Genomic DNA, 16645 nt, shown 5'->3' on the forward strand with positions numbered 1-16645 from the left:
AAATCAACGAGAATGTATGAATCATACCATTTTCAGCTCAATAAATACTATACATAGAACAAGCAGAACTTATTAAACAAGATGTTTTTGAAGTTTCTCACATTAACCCTTTTTATAATACAAAACCGAATGGTTCACTTTTACCTCCTCTCTTTTAAAGCATTACAAACTAATGAACTAAAAGAAAATGGTGATCACAGTGCATTTTTATACCATAGTTCGTAATAGGGAGCACAATCCATGTGAATTGTATAAAAGATAAGTAACAGTAAAAATGGATTAGTGGTGTTATTATAGAGTTTGTAGTACCATCACAATCATAGTTCATAATGACATAATCTCTGGTCGTGCTCCGTTCAGAAAAAGATACACAAGTACATTGCGGCCAAAGTATTACAAACTAACAAACATAATAAGCCGCCTCGCTAGAACAGAGCATCTCAGACGGCTCTACTCCTGCTGCCTTTCCTTGCGCGGGAGGCTGTTGTCGGAGCACGCAGTGACGCAGGTGGCTATGGTTGCGACACACGCAGTGGCAGAGTCTCTGAACTGATGGTCGCGACGAACTCGAGCACCCTGAAGCCATGTGGTTGGACTGAGCATGGCGCCGAAGTTGAGTAGAATATTTTTGGAATTAGGGTGATTAGGAAACAACAAACTGGTGCCTGGAAGACACTATGCATACAACTTGCTGATTTCTCGACTGAAGCTGTTTACTGCACAGCTCCTATATTAACTGAGCTACCCTGAAGTTGCTGGAATAGACAAAAGCCTTGATCAGAATCTCACCAACGTTTGCCACTAGAATGAATTTATGAAAACTTATCCAGTTTGGTTAGCTACTGACTTGAGAAGAGCCATCCTTTCTGCGTCGGAGAGCTGCTATGATGTACTAAGCCATTGCATTTTCTGGCCTTACAAAATTATGGACTCTTGAGATATGAACTAATATACATATTTGTCAACAAACTTATGGTCTCTCGAGATCCGAACAGATTGTGTTACAAGCACACATACCAATTCCAACGAGCTGATGCAAGTACTGTTAAAAAGATAATCAAGTTCAGTATATTAATTGGGAGAAGTTCAAAAAATAAACTTTTTAAAAAGTTTGTACTATTTTTTCTGTAACAACTATAGTCATCTTTTTGCCAGAGCATCACAAAAGAGCGCGGGGAAGAACTGAAAATCACATAAAAGAGAAACTAACATTTTTGTTTTTGTTGAACCCGGTAACTTTTGCCCTTGTACTTCTAAGACTACTCTTTTCGAACTTTCTGAAATTGAAAATAGATTTGTTTGTACACCAGATGCAAGTCATTTGTACACGGTAAAAGATAATGAAGCAAATTATAAGAACTATAGTGGCATTTGTCCAGCACACAAACAGAGTGTGAGGTACCAAAGAACGTCAGGCATGAGGATTTTGGAAGAAATGACAGGTACACACAGCCGTGAGACTTGGTGCATTTTTACATAGCTTTCTGTGCATAAAACAATGTTTTTCTCTCATAGACATCAACACAAATAACTTGTGTGCTAAAAAGAACATCGCAACGACAGTGAGTGAATTCAGAAGAGAGAAAGCTTGTTGTAGATCATACCAAAAAAGGAGCAGATGATGTGTGGCAGCGACAGTGAACATAACAATTTGAACTGGACTAAATTCGTTAATTGAACTGAACTCAAAAATGAGTTTAGTAAATTAGAATTGAACTGCTAGTCTCTTTTGTGCGCACTGAAGAACTGTTGTCTGGTCTCATCGCATTTTTGGAGTTCTTTGGGATCCAATGGTTCACCCAATTAAATAACACGCAAAAGTCTTAATCATCTACGGATTTCATGGTTAAAAATGGGTTTCAAACACCACTTCTAGACAAACAGTGCTTATTTTGCTCTCGTATGTTGACTGAACAAACAAAAACAGAACGCATCACTTGCGCCAACAATCCGGAAATCCCCTGAGCACAAAACTAAAACTGAGAATTATTGAGATACCTTGGGCGAATGATGACGTCACAGAACTCGCACTTTCGATGGTTCTCCTTCTCCAATCCGCACTGAGAGGTTGCAGAACATGCATCAGGAAACTCACTAGACAAGCTCACCACTTTGTGGTGTTAGGAAACAAACAGTAGCAGTCTTTGAACTGAAACTAGATTTCATATTGAATTATACTAAATCAAGAAATTGAACTGAGTGTGTGACGAGTTAGTCAATGTGAAACTGAACCGATTGTTTCAGATCATCCTGCAGGACCAGGGTGGCCGGCTGCCAAGGTTATGGGCTAGAGAGAAGGAAGGGGGAAGAGGAACTGATGGGAGGGGCGGGTCTGACCTGATTCCAGGGGTACTCGATGGGCCTGCTTGTAGAGGCAGGGCGGTTGATCACAGGTAATCCCGTGTAAGTTCAACTATCAGGCGTGGTGGCGGAGAGAGGCTCTTTGACGGTGACCTTCGGGAGGTGCCTCGCTTCCCGATCTTCCCCAAAAGCAAGATAGACATAGAAAAATTCCTTTCAGTTTGTCGCTAAAAATTGGACACAAAAAAAATTAATTTTTTTCTCTCTCAACCTCCCGCATATATTTTTTAGCTGATGTTTGTCTGTCATTGAACTGATGTACTACGTGTAGTAATATATTTAATTGTTGTATTTTTCTGTAGTTCAGTGACATACATTGAATTATAATAAAATATGTTACAATAGATTTAAAATGCATGATGTGCTATTGAACTACAGATTATATTAAAAAGCACAAATGACTCCCATTCAAGTAGCCTAACAAGCATCAAATTCTTGCTAAAACTTCAATTCTTGAAACTATAATCAGTGTACATTCTAACGAACAATTAACATGCATAGTAGGAACGGTGTATCTCTTTTATCAGTGAATTGCCTCAACAAACACTAATTTGTTTGGAGTGGACTATATTAGCATATGTGCAAAACCGTTGTTTTTCTTTCTAGCCAATGAACTATCATAAGTCTAACAGAAGAACTGATACAATATGTACATATGAACAGTTTTAACCTTTTCAGCCAACATTTTCAACAAACAGGTGTTGTGCACTGAGGGAGTCCTGGATTAGGGGGTGTCCGGATGGCCGGACTAAGACCTTTGGCCGGACTCCCGGACTATGAAGATACAAGATTGAAGACTATGTCCCGTGTCCGGATGGGACTTTCCTTGGCGTGGAAGGCAAGCTTGGCGATACGATATGAAGATCTCCTCCCATTGTAACCAACTCTGTGTAACCCTAGCCCTCTCCGGTGTCTATATAAACCGGAGTGTTTTAGTCTGTAGGACGAACAACAATCATACCATAGGCTAGATTCTAGGGTTTAGCCACTCCGATCTCGTGGTAGATCTACTCTTGTACTACCCATATCATCAATATTAATCAAGCAGGAGTAGGATTTTACCTCCATCGAGAGGGCCCGAACCTGGGTAAAAACATCGTGTCCCTTGTCTCCTATTACCATCTGCCTAGACGCACAGTTCAGGACCCCCTACCCGAGATCCGCCGGTTTTGACACCGACATTGGTGCTTTCATTGAAAGTTCCTCTGTGTCGTCGCCTTTAGGCCCGATGGCTTCTTCGCTCGACAATCGCGATACGGTCCAGGATGAGACTTTTCTCCCCGGACAGATCTTCGTATTCGGCGGCTTCGCACTGCGGGCCGACTCGTTTGGCCATCTGGAGCAGATCGAAAGCTACGCCCCTGGCCGTCAGGTCAGGTTTGAAAGCTTAAACTACACGGCCGACACCCGCGGAGACTTGATCTTTGACAGATTCGGGCCACGACCGCGTGCGCCGCACTGCCTCGATGGACATGATCTAGCTCTGCCGCCGGACAGCGACCAGAGCGCCGCTCAGGTGTTCACTCTGACCATTAGTTCGGAGCCGACTGCGCTAGCCAGGGACGGACGGTTGGACGCCGCCCCAGGAGCCGCAATCTCTGCGGCTATAGAGCCGAATACTAGCCAAGTCCTTTGGAAGGCCGGTAACTCCAAGGTCCCGGGCTCCGTTCCGGACTCTGAATATTCTGCACCCCTTTTGATCGAACCCGATCGGGCTCCGATCACGGAGTTCACCGCCGCGGACGTCTTTCAGCACTCGCCCTTTGGCGATATCCTAAATTCGCTAAAGTCCCTCTCTTTGTCGAAAGAACCCCGGCTGGACTACGGTCGGGGTGGTTGGGATGCGGACGACGAAGTTCGAAACCCACCCACCACCCACTTGATAGCCACTGTCGAAGATATAACCGACATGCTCGATTTCGACTCCGAAGATATCGATGGTATGGACGCCGATAAAGGAGACGATCAAGAACCAGCACCTATAGGGCTCCGGAAAACCACCTCATCATACGATGTATGCATGGTGGACACATACAACAGAAATGACAACGAGGACCAAAAGGATGCGGCCAGGGATCGCTCCCCCTAAAAACAATCAAAGCGGCGGCGTAAGCGCAAGGCCAAGCCCCACCTCGACAAAGACCCAGCCATAGAGCAGTGTGACTCAACGGATGATGAACATGTCGTCGAGCATCCATCCAAGCAGGGCGGACAATCCGAACAACCAATCCCCGAGAAAGATAATAGCCCGGACGACCTCACACCAGACAAATTGCTGGAACATCAGAACCTCCACCAAAGGCTCGTCGCCACTGCATGTAGCCTGAGAAAGCAGAAGCGCAGGCTCAAGACAGCAGAAGATGCACTCAGGATCAGATGGGGCAAAGTACTCAATACCGCACACAAGTACGGCAGTAGTCGCCACACAAAGAGCTATCCGAAGCGGAAACTACTACCGGAATTTGACGAAGAGGCCATAAAGCCCCCACAGTCAAAAAATAAGGAAGCCACAAGGTTGGATAGATGACCCTACGATCAATCTCGCGCATTAAAGGACGTCGCACTCAATATGGCGCGCGATCCGTCCAAGAATTCGCATCAGAAAACTGGCCCAACCAGATCCATCTATAGGCCAAGAAAGCAAGCTCCAATGAGTGATGCAACGCAAAAAATACCCGAACATCGTGACACGCCTAAATACAGGGGCGCCGCACACCCCCTATGTTTTACCGATGAGGTGCTGGATCATGAATTCCCAGCCGGATTCAAGCCAGTAAACATAGAAGCATACGACGGAACAACAGACCCTGGAGTCTGGATCGAGGACTACATCCTTCACATACACATGGCCAGAGGAGACGACCTCCACGCCATAAAATACTTACCCCTTAAGCTCAAACGGCCAGCCCGGCATTGGCTTAAAAGCCTTTCGGAAACACCATGGGAAGTTGGGCAGTGCTTGAGGATGCTTTCAGAGCAAATTTTCAAGGGACCTATGTCCGGCCCCCGGATGCAGATGATCTGAGTCATATAACTCAGCAGCCCAGAGAGTCAGCCCGGAAGCTCTGGAACAGATTCCTTATCAAAAAGAATCAGATAGTCGACTGTCTGGACGCAGAGGCCCTAGCAGCTTTCAAACATAGCGTCCGAGACAAATGGCTCGCCAGACACCTCGGCCAAGAAAAGCCGCGAACAATGGCCGCGTTAACAAGCCTCATGACCCGCTTCTATGCAGGGGAGGATAGCTGGTTGGCAAGAAGCAGCACCAGCGACCCGAATACGTCCGAACCCAGAGATGGGAACGGGAAGCCGCGCCGTAACAAAGAACCGCGCCGGATAAAGGACAACAGCCTGATGAGCACGGCAGTAAACGTCGGATTCAAAAGCTCTCGGAAAAATCAGAAAAAGCTGCCCCCCAAAGACGATAGGGACGAGCTATCCAACCTCAACAAAATTTTGGACAAAATATGTCGAATCCACAGCACTCCGGGGAGACCTGCAAACCATACCCACAGAGATTGTTGGGTCTTTAAGCAGTCCGGCAAGCTCAACGCCAAACACAAGGGGCTCAACACACCAAGCGAAGATGACGATGCACCCCACGAGCAGATCACCGGAGCACAAAAGAAGTTCCCACAAGAAGTCAAGACAGTAACTCTACTTCATGTAATGAAAGGGAAGAATAGAACGGCGCCTACAACGACATGCGCCATACAGCCAGCCCCGGAGGAGCAACCCCACTGGTTGTTACAACCAATCACCTTCGATCATCAGGATTACTCTAGAGGAGACCAGAACGCAGGCTGAACTGCCTTGGTCCTAAATCCAATCATTAACGGACTCCAATTTACAAACGCCCTTATGGACGGCGGCAGCGACTTGAACCTGTTATATCAGGACACAGTCCGCAAACTCGGGGTAAACCCAGTCGTAATCCACATCGGCAACACTTCCTTTCAAGGAGTAACGCCAGGTTTGGATACCCCAAGTATAGGTTGCCTTACGTTAGAAGTCATGTTCGGACCACCCGACAACTTCCGAAGCGAAATGCTAACATTCCACATCGCCCCATTCGTAAGTCGCTATCAAGCGCTACTGGGACATGAAGCTTTCGCCCGCTTTAATGCAATACCGCACTACGCATCCCTTACACTTAAAATGCCCGGTCCAAAGGGCATCATTTCGTTACAAGGGAACATAAATTGATCCCCAAAAGTACGGGCAGGGGTGCGGCTGACTAGACAGCCGCCCACAAATCCAGCCCTACTATCCCGGACACGGCTAGACGAGTCCGGCATCAACATGCTAAAATAGCCGCATACCCTCGTGCAAGGGGCTCCGTGTGCTCACGCCCGGAGACAATACGACCCAACTCTTGCTCCAACTATATCTTGTTTATCTCGATATAGATTTCTCGCACACTTATTTTTTAGTAAGTTCCTCTCTTTCGCATACGAACATCGTGCTACGCCCGTCCAGGATACGACACAATGGAGACACAGGCGCAGACGTGCAGCAGGGACACGTTCCAAGGATTCTTTTCAGATTAAGACCCTGCGTAAACCTTTTTTACTGTCTCTTGTTGATAACATCCCCCAGTTTTGTCTATAGCCGAGGAGGAGGCTGGCGTCTTGGCATGTGGCCACGCCAGAATTTTTGCACATACCTGGACAATAGGGGCTTTTTTACCAAGGGCTCTATTTCGGCCCGTCTTCATAAAGACCGAATACCTTAGGGAGTGTTTGGCGTCGCGAGTTTGGCCCTATATGCATCAGCTCCGAATCATGTCTTTGGTCAAATGTTGGGTTTGCCCGGCTCCTGTGTTTTGCTGCCTTACGTTCCGTTATATCGGCTAACGCGGCACCAGGAGAACTACTGCGATTGTGCCCCGGTTCGGCTGGGTGAGCACCTCAGTAGAGAAAGCCGAAAACTGACTGTCATGATATAGCGACAGACTGGTCAACCACTCGATGACTTTAGGAATCTTTAGGATTCCCCCGCATTAATGAAGGACCGCTTCCCAGTAAGGCACACTCGCGCCCCGAATTTGTGCGAGCACGATGCCCCTAGGGGCTATTCAGTAGTCCCACTGTCTAACTCCTATGGCTAAGTGAAAGTGATAAAGCATTATAGTCCGGTTGCCTAGTTCGCCGCGCCACCACCTCCTTTGTAGGACCAAGACGTTGGATTAAGTGTGACAAGACGCCCGTTTGCGAACACCCCCGCATTCTATGCGTGGGGGCTGAAGCCAACGACTGCCATCTTCCAGGTTATATACAAATATATACATTAAACGGCCGCACAGGAGGCATCATGATTCTTGCAAGCACAAGTATAAAAAAGCTTTTTTCATAAAAACACAATTCGTCTTACAAATAGTATAAGCTATTCGAACACAACATCCTTCGAGCACTGCGACTCTATTATACGAGCGCTAGGGAGAACTTCCTCAAAATAGTGCTTGGCAGGTACTCGGCTTTCGTCCGAATCCTGGGACGCAACAATACCGGCCTTCATATCTGCCCAGTATGTCTTGACACAGGCAAGAGCCATCTGTGCGTCCTCTATGCACGCCGACCTCTTCATTGCATCAACATGCGGCACCGAACCAAGGAATTGCTGCACCAAGCCAAAATAACTCTTCGGCTCCGGCTTCTCCGGCCACAGACGACTCGCAACATACTTCATGGCGAGTCCGGATAATCTGTTCAGCTCCGCCCAGGCGGCTAAACAGTCGGATACTAACAGTGGGCGTTCTGGATTGTGGTACTGCGACCAAAAAAGCTCTTCCAATTCATGGTCACCTCGGCGGCGGAAGTGTTCGGTCGCGTCTGCCGCACTTGCGGCCAAATCCAGATAAGCATTTTCCGAACTCCACTGCTGGTCTAAAGGAGCATACTTGGGGTCTCTGAACTTCATCCGCAGCATATAAGGCTTTCCAGCCGTGATATCTCTGGCCTGACGCAGCTCCTCCTTCATCGCTCTCATGGCAGAGCGAGTATCCTTGGCTTCGGCAATGATCTTTTCAAAACCCTTCTGACCCGCCCTATCTTCTTGTTCAAGCAATCTATAGTGGTCGGTAGCATCCTTCAATTTTATGGCCATCTCGGCCATTTCCTTCTTGCTCTGGCAGTGAGCAGCCTGTTCGGCTTTTAGCTCTTCAGCCGCTTTAACGGCAACCGCATCACTCTTCCTTGCTTGCTCCTTTGCTCGGGCAAGTTCCGCCCGAAGGTTCTCCACGGCAGCAGCATCATCTACATAAAACATATATAAGGCCCGAGCATCAAGCTCCTATTACTGGGTTTCTTTTGAACATACCTTGAGCCTCGTCTAGCCGCTTATGTACAAGCGCGATGTCGGCATCTGCTACGTCAAGTTGCCACTTTAGTTCGGTAGATTCATCAGTCCGGCTAGCCACCGAATGCCTCGCCACCTTCATGGAATAGGCGGCACATTATACCTGGGGTTATAATCCTCTGTGTGCCGTCACTCGTGACGACACACAGAGTCTCAGGGGCTACTATTCATACAGGGCACATTTAATATGCGGCTCTACCAAAAGGTACACCTTTTTACATACCTCAAAGCCTGTTAGTAAACTCCTGGCAGCCTCGTACAATCCGCTTTCCGCGGATGAAATTCTTCCAATCACCGTATCCATCAACATATGGTGTTCTTCTGAGATGGACGCCCTACTAAGTAGATCCTTCAGCCCCTCCGCCGGCGCGCAAGAGGGTGCCGGACTAGTCTGACGACCTTTCCCAGGGTCCGGACTTGAAAAAACCCTCCGGGACGATACCTCGGGGTCGCCAGCCTCGTGAGACGGTGGAACAAGAGGAGGCGTTTCGCTCTCTATCATCTCTGGACGAAGATCCCCTGAAGATGAGCTCTGCTGAGAAGGGTTGAGATCCGAACTGCAAGATAATGTTTCAGTTATTTTCCTCAGGAATAAAACATGAATGTGATTCATTATGGAACCTCTCCCTTCACTTACGCCTCGGGGGAGAGCGGGTCCCCTTTAGGGGGCGATTCGGCTGGGGCGTTCTCCGGTGCCGAACTCTTTGACGAAGATTTCTTTCCCCGTTTTGAGGTTATCACCTCCGGGTCTTCAGAGGCAGTCCTTCTCTTTCCCTGGCCGGGAGAATTTTTGATTCTTACCTTCCTAATGGCCTCCTTCGTGGAGGCGGTATCTCCTTGGTTCCCTCCTTCGCCTTCCGCCAATGGTGCGGCCTCCAGCATCCTGGTTAGCATGGGATTCGGTACGGTCTCGGGCAGGGGGGCTGGACACCTGATAAGCTTCGCCTTCGCTATCCACTCCTGTTCAAAGGGCAACTCTGTTAAAGGGTAGATTTGATAAAAATATGGATGGTGTGTTCAAATACGGGGCTACTTACTTTAGCATCCGGGCGGTTGCAGCTTAGACCTGCATCCTCGGACAAATCCGGACACCTTGCTTGTGATCCGAAGAACAATTTGTACATCTCCATGGGTGTCATTCCCATGAAATGTTGTAGGACTCGTGGTCCCTCCGGATTGAACTCCCACAGGCGGAGAGGTCGACGTTTGCAGGGCAGTGTGCGGCGAATCACCATGACTTGCGCCACTATGGTCAGATTGATATCTCTTTCTAGAAGATCTCGAATACGGCCCTGCAGCAGGGGCACGTCTTTTGGCGGCCCCCAGATAAGTCCTTCATTAACCCATGACGCCAGCCGTGGTGCGGGACCCGAGCGAAAAGTAGGCGGTGCCACCCATGTGGTGCCCCTAGGGGCTGTGATGTAAAACCAGTCCTGTTGCCATAAGCCAATCTCCTCTTGAAAAGATCCTTCAGGCCATGGAGCGTCGTCCATCTTGCTTATTATAGCCCCTCCGCACTCGGCTTGCTGCCCCTCGATCATTTTCGGTTCCACTTTGAAAGTTTTTAGCCACAATCCGAAGTGTGGGGTGATATGGAGGAAGGCCTCGCACACGACAATGAATGATGAGATCTGGAGGATGGACTCCGGAGCTAGGTCGTGGAACTCCAGCCCGTAGTAAAACATAAGCCCCCTCACAAAGGGATCGATCGGGAAGCCTAGTCCCCGAAGGAAGTGAGATGCGAACACCACGCTTTCACTAGGCTGGGGAGCGGGAACAGCTTGCCCTTGAGTAGGCAGTCTATGCGAGATTTCGCCGGTTAGATACCTGGCATCTCTTAGCTTTCGCACATCTTCTTCCGTAATGGAGGAAGGCATCCACCGGCCTTGAGGGTCGGAGCCGGACATCTTCGAAGGTCCGAAGCGCCTAAAACTAGAGCTTCGGGTGTTGGAACTCGAAGCGAGGGGCGGATTTGATTGGTTTAAGAACAAGGGAGCCGGGCCTTGGTTCCTTTATAAAGGAGGTGAATACCAAGAGCCCTCCCCGTAACCTTTTGAGACTCGCTTTTAATTAGGGACTCATACCTAAGTCACGGTTGGGTTACCCACGCCCGTATTGATGAGAATCCCGGAATAAGGGGACACGATCTCTGCTTTGACAAGACGTGCCAAGAAAACCGCCTCGCTAAACGCGCCAAGGTGGAACGGTAAACTGAATAAAAGCCTGGCCGTGGCATGATGTCACGCCGCGGAATATGTCAGCAGATTTGATTGATGCAAATATTATTCTCTCTACGATGGAATGTGGGACTTATTTTGCAGAGCCGGACACTACCCTGGTGTTCAACATCTTCTATGAAATATTTCGGAGGAGGAACCCGCCTTGCAATGCCGAAGACAACTTGCGCGCCGGACTCATCGTCATTGAAGCCTGGTTCAGGGGCTACTGAGGGAGTCCTAGATTAGGGGTGTCCAGATGGCCGGACTAAGACCTTTGGCCGGACTCACGGACTATGAAGATACAAGATTGAAGACTCCGCCCCGTGTCCGGATGGGACTTTCCTTGGCGTGGAAGGCAAGCTTGGCGATGCGATATGAAGATCTCCTCCCATTGTAACCGACTCTGTGTAACCCTAGCCCTCTCCGGTGTCTATATAAACCGGAGAGTTTTAGTCCGTAGGACGAACAACAATCATACCATAGGCTAGATTCTAGGGTTTCGCCACTCCGATCTCGTGGTAGATCTACTCTTGTACTACCCATATCATCAATATTAATCAAGCAGGAGTAGGGTTTTACCTCCATCAAGAGGGCCCGAACCTGGGTAAAAACATCGTGTCCCTTGTCTCCTGTTACCATCCGCCTAGATGCACAGTTCGGGACCCCCTACCTGAGATCCGCCGGTTTTGACACCGACATGCACCTTTTTTCACTTCAAGAACATCTGAGAAAGGGACAAAAAGGGTGCGGTAGTGCCCCCAGCAACTACTGCTCCTCGTCTCAGAACGAGAGAGAAAAAATGGCCAGGCATACATCTCCAAGTGATGGAACGAATAATAGAGTGACCAAAATTAACATAGGGTATCTTCTTCACTGTTGTTTTGTCCCAGTGTGCTATCTCTTTTGTTTACAAAGTTACTACAAAATACATTAGCAGGGGCAGAGAATGATCATACGTACAAGATGAAGTGAATATGCACACTACGATGAACTGAAGAACCACCAGATGTTGAACTGGATATACTGAAGAGAAGGAGCATGAACGTCCAGGGGAGGTTGGGAAAAGCTGAAACGGGCACCTCTCGAGCTACGACGTCGAACGGCTTGCTGCTAGATCATTGAGATTCTACGTCTGTACTGCCCAGAACAACAAATTAACCAAAAGAAAACTAATTTATGAAGGAAACAATTCTTGAACTTTGGTTAGAGCTTTGTTCGTTGAGATTTTTGAACTCTTGCAGTAGTTACACCTGAACTTGCACTACACACTTCTTATTTCAGTTGAGAGCGTCTGATATTTTTGCACCACCAATAACATTCTAACCCTTTTAGCAACTTGTAACAGAGCCAAAAGGCGTGTAAGAGAACTTGTTCCGACAATCTGAATCTATAAATAGTAAAGTGTATACACTTCTTTGGCGAAGTATCAAGTGAAAACTCTTTATCAGTAAAAACTGAAAACTTTCATCCTAGCCCATCGGTCGAGGACGTACAGCAGGGATCAGAGGTGGGAATATGGCCATCCACTTAATAATTGTTCTGCACATAACCCCCCATGCTTATGTTCTGTCTTGTGAAACATTTAGCGAATAAGAAAAAAAGCAAAACGAATCGACCCAGGCGATGGCGACTGGACTACGACTTGGAGGCCGGTGCCGCTCCCCTAGCGACGGCGACTTAGAGGCCACAGCTGAGCCACGACGCAACCGCAATGCCCCTAGGCGATCTGGCGCGCGCTGGAGGCGGCGCCGACGGTATCCTCACCCAACAGTGACGAGATGGCCACTGAGACGACCCTGGCCATGGTGACATCCACGACGCAGCGACCTAGCGCTAGCCCAGGTGAGGGAGACCCAGTGGCGGCGGCGCTGCCTCCATGCGACGGCGACCCAGCAACTTGCTTGCACTCTGAAGCTGTTGTTTTGCTGTAGATTAAAATCGTTGGTGTTCTTGATGTAGCTGATTGAATGGTGGTGTACAGATAAGATAAATCTTTGTTGTTTTGCTTCACCTAAAGTGAAAGTGAAAGTGGGTGTTCAAAAAACACATGAGTCGATGTACATACAGAAACATTTGCTCTTGCTACTGCTGTTGTTTTGCTATGCACGTCGATTTGGACGTACATTCACGTATGAACCTGTTGCTACATACTGAAAATTTTGGATGTACAAACAACAGCTTCAAAAAACACTTGAATTAATTTGGATATATACAAGAAATATTTGCTCTTTTGCTACTGTTGTACATACTAAATTTGCAGATTTACAGAATGAATGTGAATTGGCTGCAGAAATATTCCCTTGTTAAAAGTGAGGCATGTACTGGTGATTTAACATCTTTTGTCTTGCTAATTTTAGAATTCCGTAAGCCACATGTGCTAAAACCAACATGATGCAACGTTAACCAATGAACCTCTTGTGCCTTATTATCCCGTCTAAGTCTAAATCTTTTTAGTAAAAGCAAACAGTTGCCACCCAAAAGATAGCAGCAGGAGGAGTAGGCAGGGGGATCATGGTAAGCTCAATGCCCTCTGTTATTTACAAACCTTTCTCACAGTTGACATAAGCAGGCGATGATTTTCTTGGATGGATAAGGGAGTAATAGTTGGACTGATGTGAGCCCCATACCTGGATGAGGACCGGAGGAAGTAGTCCATGTGGGTAGCGGGGGCTGTCTGTAGAACTGAGCTTTTTTTTGTGCAGTCCGTCCAACCTTCCTCGTGCTGCAGTACAGAGAAGCAAATTAGTGAGAGAAAAGAGCAGTAGAGAGAAAAGAGATGTATGTACTTCTCCTGTTCTTTTTGTTGAACTGCAACTGAATGTCATAATGAAGAGAAACCAGAGAAGAGGTTGCGTGTCAGCGGTGCTGGATACAGAGGACCGTGGGGGGAACTACCTAAATTCCTCAACCAGAACTGTAGATATTAGCAAAATTGAACTTATAATAATTCATTAAATTGGTGAACCTGAGTTTTTGAAATCTTTTCTGCAAAAACTATGTACATTGCAAGTGCTCGTCAGATTTTTTGGAACTGACCGTATGATAGTGTTTGAGCTTTTTCCATAATATTTATTCTATTATCAGGAGTTATATAATCCATTTGGGATTCTATAAAGAAACATATAGTGGCATACTAGGGATCTCCAGATTGCTTACAGCCTTACTAACAAAAAGATGTCAATAATTTTGTAAATGCATTTCCAGCAAGAATATTTTATTAGCTCAAGGTTATGTCTTGATCAAAACTAATATGCAATAACGAACACTTGGGGATTAGAAGGCAAAAGGAAAAGAGAGGAGAGGCTCTCTCACAGAGTTCCTGATGTCAAAGCAGTGTTCCTGCCGCAGATGGATGCAGATGAAGGGCTTTTTTGACCTAGATGTAGCAGAAAGAGCAAGGGAAGTACTCCCACAGTTCACCATCTTCTGAAAAACCAAAATTACCATTTTTAGCAAAACAAAAAAGAAATTGTAGACCGCAAGAATTAGCAAAATGAACCACCAGTTTGTGCTAACCACAGAACTGCAGGAATTAGCGAAATTGAACTTATGTTTCTAATGGATTTTCATCGGCAATGCGAGACTGGCGGCATGTATATCACATCGTAACAGGGGTGTCAAGGGCTTAGTTGACCTTTGTACAGAGATCTAAACTTAGTTGAACTCATTTTAGCACAAAGTTCGTCAAAACACGCGCACACACAAGGATATGAGATTTGCACAAACAAGCACTTATGAACGAGCACCAAACATGTTGGTGGACTTGTGAATGGAAGCTCTGTGGTTCCATGACGAGGGCGCGGCCTCACTGGGGCATGCGAGGTGCCACATCCTCCAGACTCCTACCGGAGTAGCTCCCGAATGGCACACCTCAACCTCCTCCTTGCTCGCATTAGCGAGCTGCCCCAACATCTCCCAGCTTCCGACACCATGGCGGCCACGTAGGAGCGCCTTGGCATAGGACATCACACCTCGGTGACCCCACGCCATACTGCAATAGGGGCCAGATCGAACTTCGGTTGTCGATGCAAGGCTCAAAGCCTGTTCGGCGCCAGCGGTGAGCGGCCGTCCACACTCCTGTTCCTCCTGCACCCTACTTCATGCCAACCAGAAGGTAGAGGTAGAAAATGATTTTCGCTTCTCTATGACTCACACTAATAGCAAATGCTATTTTCAACATCATGTACTATAATGGGATACAGTAACAAATAGAGTGCCATCAAGAGTAAGAGCACTTTGCTTATCTTTTGTAAAATCCTAAATGAAATCTATTTGGTAAGCGAGGGAGTTTAAAACGGTGGGAACCTAAGCTTCACTTATGTAAGTAAGCTTCATCATATAAAAGTCTGGTACCTCCACCGTAGCCAACAGATTCCATCTTCCTTCTCTGCTCCTACCTCATGAACACTTGCATTCCAGAGAGGAAAGGCTCTGCCCTCCACCAAGTACAGTAGCTGAGCCATGCTGCAGGAGGAGAGATACATGGTGGAAGCGGGATCCAGGGTTCTGCTACGGTGAACCGCTTCGGGTGGTGGTGTTGAACGGCCTGAAGTGGTGGCTGTGAACGGACAGGGTGCTCCAACCACATGGGGGCAGTGCGAGATGCGAGAGGTTAGAGCTATGGTGGTCGGAGGGAGAGAGCCGGCCGGAGCAGAATGGAGACGCTGCCAGCGATGGGGAGAGGGCCGGGCGGCAGCGCACTCGAGGAGAAGGCCGGGCGGTGGCGCGGTGGGGAGGAGGCCGGACGGTGGCGCGGTGGGGAGGATGCCGACCGGAGGCGCGCTGGGAGGAAGCTGGCTGGCGGCATGTTGGGAGGAAGAGGTCGGTTGGCGGCGCGGTGGGGAGGAGGCCGACCAGAGGCGTGCTGGGAGGAGGCCGAGCAGCGGTGTGGTGGGGAGGAGGTCGGGCGGCGCCGGGCACTGGGAGGAGGTGGTAAGAAGGATCTGCGGCGAGATTAGGCAGTTTTCTTTTTTTTGGCCGGGCGCACCTTATAGGGCCGAGGGGGTAACAGAATATTATTCTGTTACGGGTAACAGAATAGTCTATATATATATATATACATACATATATATATTCAATGAAGAAAAACGACGGAAAGAGTGAAGACAATGCAAAGTTGAAGAATTTGAACAACTGTGGAATTTCAAAAACTGAGGAAAAACTCAAATTGAAGATTTTCAACTTTTGGTGGTGGCGTGACCCACTGTATAAGAAAGCTGATTTCAGACACCGCGTGCAATTGTCGTAGGGCTCTGAGAATCAATTTCTTCTTTAATTTCTTCACACTTAGAGGGTTAGTCTTCATTGATTGAAGAAAACCGTTACTTTGTGTGTTGCGCATCAAAGTCATCAATTTTGCATAAGTGTTAGGATGAGTGTCCTTTTTAAAGAACATTCGAAGATTCTAGGATATTTAGCTCACACCTCAACTTTCTAAATATCTTCTCATCCAAGGGCTTAGTGAAGATATTGGCTAGCTATTCTTCAGTCCGTACATGCTCAATAGAGATGTCGCCCTTCCACACATGATCACGAAGAAAATGATGACGAATCTGGATGTGCTTTGTCTTCGAGTGCTGAACTGGGTTGTGAGCAATCTTGATTGCACTCTCATTGTCACAGTAGAGAGGCACATTCTTCATGTTGACACCGTAGTCCTTGAGAGTTTGCTTCATCCATAGCAATTGAGCACAGCAAGAACCAGCAGC

At 47.5% G+C, this 16645-nt stretch overlaps 1 long non-coding RNA gene across 6 annotated transcripts; it reads right to left on the reverse strand.

Annotated features, from left to right (window-relative positions):
- Positions 1–205: 205 nt before the first annotated feature.
- Positions 206–15881, reverse strand: LOC123045112 (uncharacterized). Of its 6 annotated transcripts, none has more exons than XR_006421062.1 (7): positions 15291–15881; positions 13565–14363; positions 11898–12069; positions 2338–2480; positions 1999–2060; positions 848–1042; positions 206–755 (listed from the first exon to the last, which is right to left on the reverse strand). It is a non-coding gene; the product is annotated as an uncharacterized lncRNA (long non-coding RNA). The 6 variants fall into 6 exon arrangements; XR_006421059.1 differs by lacking the exon at positions 11898–12069 and having other exon boundaries at positions 212–755; positions 13565–13832; positions 14250–14363; XR_006421063.1 differs by lacking the exon at positions 11898–12069 and having other exon boundaries at positions 213–755; positions 13565–13659; positions 14250–14360.
- Between the last annotated feature and the right edge of the window lie 764 nt (positions 15882–16645).

The sequence above is a fragment of the Triticum aestivum genome, chromosome 2B, assembly GCF_018294505.1.
Source record: "Triticum aestivum cultivar Chinese Spring chromosome 2B, IWGSC CS RefSeq v2.1, whole genome shotgun sequence".
Taxonomy (NCBI): domain Eukaryota; kingdom Viridiplantae; phylum Streptophyta; class Magnoliopsida; order Poales; family Poaceae; genus Triticum; species Triticum aestivum.